Source organism: Hylobates moloch, unplaced genomic scaffold, assembly GCF_009828535.3.
Source record: "Hylobates moloch isolate HMO894 unplaced genomic scaffold, HMol_V3 SCAFFOLD_3, whole genome shotgun sequence".
In the NCBI taxonomy this organism is placed as follows: Eukaryota; Metazoa; Chordata; class Mammalia; order Primates; family Hylobatidae; genus Hylobates; species Hylobates moloch.
Window position 1 is genome coordinate 153256327 of NW_026652278.1, and position 6756 is coordinate 153263082.

Consider the following 6756-nt stretch of genomic DNA (forward strand, 5'->3'; position numbering starts at 1 on the left):
CCAGACTCCTTGTACTATTGCTTAAATGATCACATTTTTATACAGATACTGTGGTTCAATTCTTAGTTTTAAAAAGGCAGTTCTATTTTCTGGTGTCTGAAATTTTAGCTAAAATGGGTTGATACACTTTGACTCTAAAGACTGCCTTCACAGTCCCTTTAGCTCCAAGTCTTTTTCTTTGTCACATAGTAGGATGCTTTCTCTTCAAGTGCCCTGGTGAGCAGGTCACTGAGCACAGGCTTCCAATCTGCTTGGCCAAACCACCACCGTCTCCCGAGGAAATTCTATTTAGAATCCTTTCGGGATGTTTTGTTTGTGAAAGTGTGGAGGAGACACAGGATGAAAGGAGGAGATAAGAAAACTCGAATTTTCTGACCTGGAGAAATACTGTTAAGAGTGATGTTTGAATGGGGACATGAATCCTATTTAGCCTCCTGAAAACCTGCTGGAACTGTGGAGGGCATCACTTAAAGTCAAAAACTGAAAAGACATCTGGAAATTGAGGAGAATATTATTTTGGATTGGCTTTTGTGTAGAGTCTATATACCACTGATTCTTCTGCTCTTAGTTGTTGTTGGACAAATACCCAAAGTGGATTTTATGTCTTTTCTCCCTAGGTAAGAAGCTATTCAAGGTTGTTTCCACCCACTCCTTCAAAAGGCCCACGATCAGGAAGGAGCTGGGGAGACAGGCAAGGACTCATTAATCCAAGTCATCCAAAACCGATCTGCCGAGCAACTAGTTCATTGCAGAGAGTTAGCACTCAAGTGAGCTACCGACTATCAACTAATAAAAGGATCATTATTATAGTTCTTCTAATTGTCTCAGATATCCCTTTCACATATATATATTTCACATATATATATTTCACAAATATATATTTCACATATATATTTCACAAATATATATTTCACATATATATATTTCACATATATATATTTCACATATATATTTCACATATATATTTCACAAATATATATTTCAGAAATATATATCACAAATATATATATATTTCACAAATATATATTTCACAAATATATACATATATTTCACAAATATATATATATTTCACAAATTATATATATGTATATACATATTTGCTCTGTATTTTATTCATTATTGTGGTGCTTACATTAAAGCTTGTTAATTCAAGCTGTTAAGCTCCCTGTAGGAAAAATCTCAAATGATTGCTGTCATATTTAAAACTGATCTTATGCTGAGAATCACATACAAATAAATATCAGTAAAAATGCATTTTTATTTCAAGATAAAAGTCAACAAGTAATATTAAAAACAGTGGTTTGCATCACTATTTTGTCATAGCCATGTGTCTTATACCAAGAAAAGACTGTACTAATTAGATTTCTAATTATCATTCAACTTCAACAGGACAACAAGGTTTAAATTTATAACTTTCTATAGGAAAAAGCCATTTTAAACTCTGAATTTCCCTGCCAAGGAAATTTTACATGGGGTCATATGCATGAATTACTGGAGACTGCAGAAAATTTTATCTAGGGAATATAAAAAGGATGAGGATTTTTAAAATGTGAACATGTCACTGTACTCCAATTATGCCATACTAATTTTCAATATTATTATACTAATAACTTAGGAATCAAATATTTTGGTTAGAAGCAAGGAGTGAAAATGCTAATATTCTTCTAATTATAAGTTATGGGCAGCATAATTTGTTGCTAATAGCACCAGACACTTTTGTTGGTATTCAGTAGTAAAAGAAAAAAATTAAAACCACTCAGTTTGACATAGTTGCATACCAATAAGGCATAGCTGTTTTTAAGGTCTTCTTCAAAAGTGAACCTGACAAGCTACTCAAGAAATATTTACCACATTCTCTGCCTTATAGGTTTGCATGTTGCTGGGAGATAAAAGGCATCAAAAGGTAAATGAAATGGGCAGGAAGAACAAGAATAATTGGAAACACTTAACTGTAGTTAGCCTGTTCTGCCTGAATGTAACAGTATAGTGGCTTGCAGTGGTAAATTGACCCAAGAAACTTATTTGAGACTATCAGCTCACTATTTTAGATAGATTCACAGCCGATGTTACACTTGGGAAAAGTGGTTTCATAAAGTAGAAAAGACAATTCTTGATTTTAAAAATTTGCTCAGTTTGAGAAAAATATATCTTTAAACCAAAATAAGTTTAATGCTAGTTTGCACAGAAGCATATTTCTTTTCAAAAATGGCTGGCAGTTGAAACAATCATTAGATTATTTGGAAATCATTTAATTACCTTGAAGCAGGTATCAAGCCGTTGGCATGAGCTGCAGATTTAGCTGTGCTAAGACATAGAAATAAGATTCATCAATCAAGATTCTTAGCCAGCCTATTCTAATGGTTAATAATAATGTCTATTCCTGATCTCCTCCACACTGCTGCCTATGCAGTTGCCTTGAAAATATTTTCTTTATTTTTATTTATTTATTTATTTATTTATTTATTTATTTATTTTTTTGAGACGGAGTCTCGCTCTGTCGCCCAGGCTGGAGTGCAGTGGGGCAATCTCGGCTCACTGCAAGCTCCGCCTCCCAGGTTCACGCCATTCTCCTGCCTCAGCCTCTCCGAGTAGCTGGGACTACAGGCGCCCGCCACCACACCCGGCTAATTTTTTGTATTTTTAGTAGATACGGGGTTTCACCGTGGTCTCGATCTCCTGACCTTGTGATCCGCCCGCCTCGGCTTCCCAAAGTGCTGGGATTACAAGCGTGAGCCACCACGCCCGGCCGAAAATATTTTCAATAGAAATGAACAATTAAAAAGTGGAGTCTTCACTTCAGCAGCACTTACACTAAAACTGAAACATACAGAGAAGATTGGCATGGTCCCTGTGCATGGATGACATGCACATTTGTGAAGTGTTCTATATTTTTATCAAATTGTTTGTGACACAGAGGATAAATGCTCTAGATGATGGATACTCAATTCACCCTGAAGTGATTATTACACATGCTTGTATTAAACTATCACATATACCCCATAATTATATATACTATGTACCCATAAAATTAAAAATTAATTAATTAAATGGTGGAGAAGTTTCTAATATCAGATTAGAGACTTTACTAATCTTTTTCATTGGCCCAATAATTTTATATCATTAGTCATTAACCAGTAGATTAATATAATTACAGATTTATTGTCTCTGCCTTGTTTTGCATTGTGGAAGATGTGCAGAGATGACACCAGACTTGTATTTTTCAAATCCCACGCTTATTTCATGTAAGTATAAATTCAGATGTAACACTTTACAATTGAAAGGGATCTTTGCAATCAACAAATGATAGATCTGAGATTCAGAGGGGCAAAGCTATTTGTCTCAAGTCATAAAGAGAGATAGTATGGGACCTGAAGCAAAACTGACGATTTCCTTGTTCCTAGCCCAGTGCATTTACAGTTCACCTCCAAGGCATTACAATTTTCAAAAATTGTGTCAAGTAGATATAAAATTATTATATTGTGATTTTCAGGACTCTGTAAATTTCCATAGGATATTTCCATTTTCCAAAGAATTTTGGAAGCCTAAGTTAATACCTGCTCCTTTTAAGTAAATGAAAAACATCTTTATTCTTTAATAAATTCTCCTCCTCCCACTATAAGTGCCAAACAAAAGTATACGAGCTGTCAGTATCTCCTTTAAAAAAAAAAAAAAACATGAAATGGTTTTAAAAGTCTTATTAGGGAAGTGATAAACTGAACTACTGCCAAGGTTTGGCTCTATTTTCTCCTCTTGGATGTAATTGGTTACTTATTTTCCAAGTTTGAATCTTTCACATTCTTGCAGATGCTATGCTATACAGAAACACTTTAAAACTGACCCTGAAGCCACCAAGAAGATTAAGCAGTGATTTGAACATTTTTTACTAAGGTTAGTGTATTTGAAATGAAACAAAAAGGACATTTGGTTAGAACTCTGTCTCTTCAGTGAATTGTTTTAATAACAATGCTAGTGCCAGTGAGTTTTGAATGCACTTAGAAGTGTGCAAATACACACCAAAATTATGCAGTAGCCCATGGTCACTTGGAGCTAAGTGGATAGTGCCAATGCCAAGAATTCCAGCCTGTATTTTACCCTGAAATCACAAACTCATTTGACAGTTAGAACGTGAGTTCAAGTGTGCCTTGGCAGATAGACAATCTGGCACATGGTTTGCAAGAAATGATACCGGATAGAATCACTAGATGGAACAGAAGAGTGGTTAGCCTAATTTCTACTTTGACTTCTTGATAAAGAGTAAGTTCTTTCAGAAATTACATTTTAAGAACTGTATTGTTTGGCCCTGATACCCTCAGGCCAAGTTGTTTTAGCTGCAAATTCCAGCTACCGTCTGACTCAAACTTGCTCAGTTCTAGCCTTTTGCATGCCCAGTAACTATGCATCTATACGTCCTCATTCAATATGGCTCTGATTGCAGTTAGGTGCATGGGGACTGAAGTAATATAGAATCAAGGAAAACAACTTGCAAAGCTAGGGATTTGGAAATCTTCAAAGCTCCAAACACTTGACTACTCAAATATCTTTTGTCGTCGTTGCTGTATTTTTTCTGTTACCTGCTGATCATATCTATGACACAATATTTGTAGCTTTTAAATCTGAAAAATCAGGCTTTTTAAAAATGAGTAGAGTTTGATGGAAGGGACACTTTCTTCTCAGTTTGGTCACCTTAATTTTGCCACTTAGTTTAATACAAGGAGAATGTACCTCAAATTTGAAGTTGGCTGTCTCCTTTCAATGGAATAACAATTCTCTGGAGTGACTTCACAAAGCGGGGAAAGGGTAAGTGAGAGACATCCCAGGGGCCCACATTCCCACCATAGAATCATGAAATCCTGGCCATGGGACAGCCCCTCCCCCAAGCCTCCCAACCCATGAAACTAACATAGGGAGCTTCTAGGAGGCTGTGGGACAGAACTGCTCCAGGGAGGGAGCTCAGGCTGAGTCCCACACCCTTTCTGAGACCTTTCTTAGACCTAATGTGGCCACAGCAGGGCACCATTTTCAAACCTAGCCTTTGGCCGACTGCACTGGGGCACAGCAGTGTGGTAATTGAGGTATTACAGAAATTTGGGCTATTGCTGCTGAAACTGGGCCATAACCTTGGAGCGGTCATGCAGCTGGGGCTGAGAAGCAAGTGAGATGTGGGCTACAGCTGCTGGCGATGGGAAGCAAGCATTACTGGGACTGAGACTGTGATGCCAGTGCAAGTTGCCACTGGAACTTAGTTGTAAGCTAGGCAAGGGCTCTAGCAGCTGGGGTTGAGGCACAAGCTATGAACAGGTTATCACCACCAGGGCTAGGGGGCAAGCCCCACTGGCACTAGAACATGAGAGGGATAGGCATTCCCCACTTGCCAGCCTGGGCTATGGCCATTGAGGACAGCCCCACTCTCCCCAATGGCCCAGCCTCAGCACAGCTGCTATTGCCCCTCACTTGAGCACTCTGCTTGTGACCTGAGTATTACCCTACCCTGCCCACCATGGCTGGTACCTAATCTCACCACTGGGGTGGTTGGAGGGGGGTTCTGAGCATAAGCCTGCAAAGCCCAGCTTTATTCTCCTCTTGGATAGAGCACATAGCCTGCACTCCTGGGGATTGCTGAACCCAATCCACCATGTTGGGCACTTGAGCACTCTTCTCAGGGGCCTGAGGCTGGGCCTAAACTCCCAGCTGTTACCATCTCAGCTGATAACTACCTGCAAGCACCATCCATGGGCCTGGAGACTTGCCCACCCAGCCAATTGCAGTCACTGTCAACATCATTGTACGTCACTTGGGACCCCAAGAATTATCCTGCCACTGCTACTGTCGTTGCCCATACCACACTGGCTTCCTAAGGCCAGGGAACTCACCCACCCACCTGGTCCATGGCTGCTATAATTGGCATCTGAGCAAGCCATCTGGAGACCCAAGAATCTGCCCACTGGTATCTACTAACAATGTGACCAGTGGAAACTCCCGTGAGGCACAAGGAGAGGCATGCTTAGTCCACTGTTACCACCACTGGGGACTGAAGACTGGCCCATGTGGCATTTCTGTCCTCAGCACAACCTCACCATAGTCTCTGCTAGTAACCGCACCCTAACCCACTAAGGAAATCACAGACACCACTGATGCTCTTTATGCCCCCACAAAATCCTGCAGAGATTACACTCTACACTACTGCACATACCCAGAATCAAAGTGAAAGTGCTCTGGCCAACCAATATCATATCCATATCTTCAGGAAAAGGACTTCCCCTATGAACATAAATTCAAAAATAGGAAAAAGTGACTGTTACAGCAGATGCACAAACATCAATGTAAGGACACAGGAAACATAAAGAAGCAAGAAAATATGACACCTCCAAAGGAACACAATAATTCTCCAGCAACAGATCTTAACCAGAAAGAAATTCTGGTTAAGAATTTATTATTTATCTTCAAGATAAATAATTCAAAATATGGACTTAAAATAAGCTCATTGAGATACAAAATAATTCAGAAAATAACACAGGTAAATCACGAAAACAACTCAGAATATGAATGAGAAATTTAGGAAAGACATAGATTTTTTTTAAAAAAAGAATCAAATGGAAATTCTGGAACTAAAGAATTCATCAAAAAACAAAACACAAAATGGAAGGGGGTGGTGCCAAGATGGCCAAATAGGAACAGCTCTGGTCTACAGCTCCCAGCCTGAGCGACACAGAAGACGGGTGATTTCTGCATTTCTGTTCGTGGTACCAGTTTCATCTC

The 6756-nt window shown here is 39.0% G+C and overlaps 1 non-coding gene across 1 annotated transcript; it reads left to right on the plus strand.

The window, feature by feature from the left end:
* Nucleotides 1-2787: 2787 nt before the first annotated feature.
* On the plus strand, nucleotides 2788-2893 carry LOC116466136 (U6 spliceosomal RNA). The gene has a single exon (XR_004247389.1). It is a non-coding gene; the product is annotated as a U6 spliceosomal RNA (small nuclear RNA).
* Nucleotides 2894-6756: the final 3863 nt, after the last annotated feature.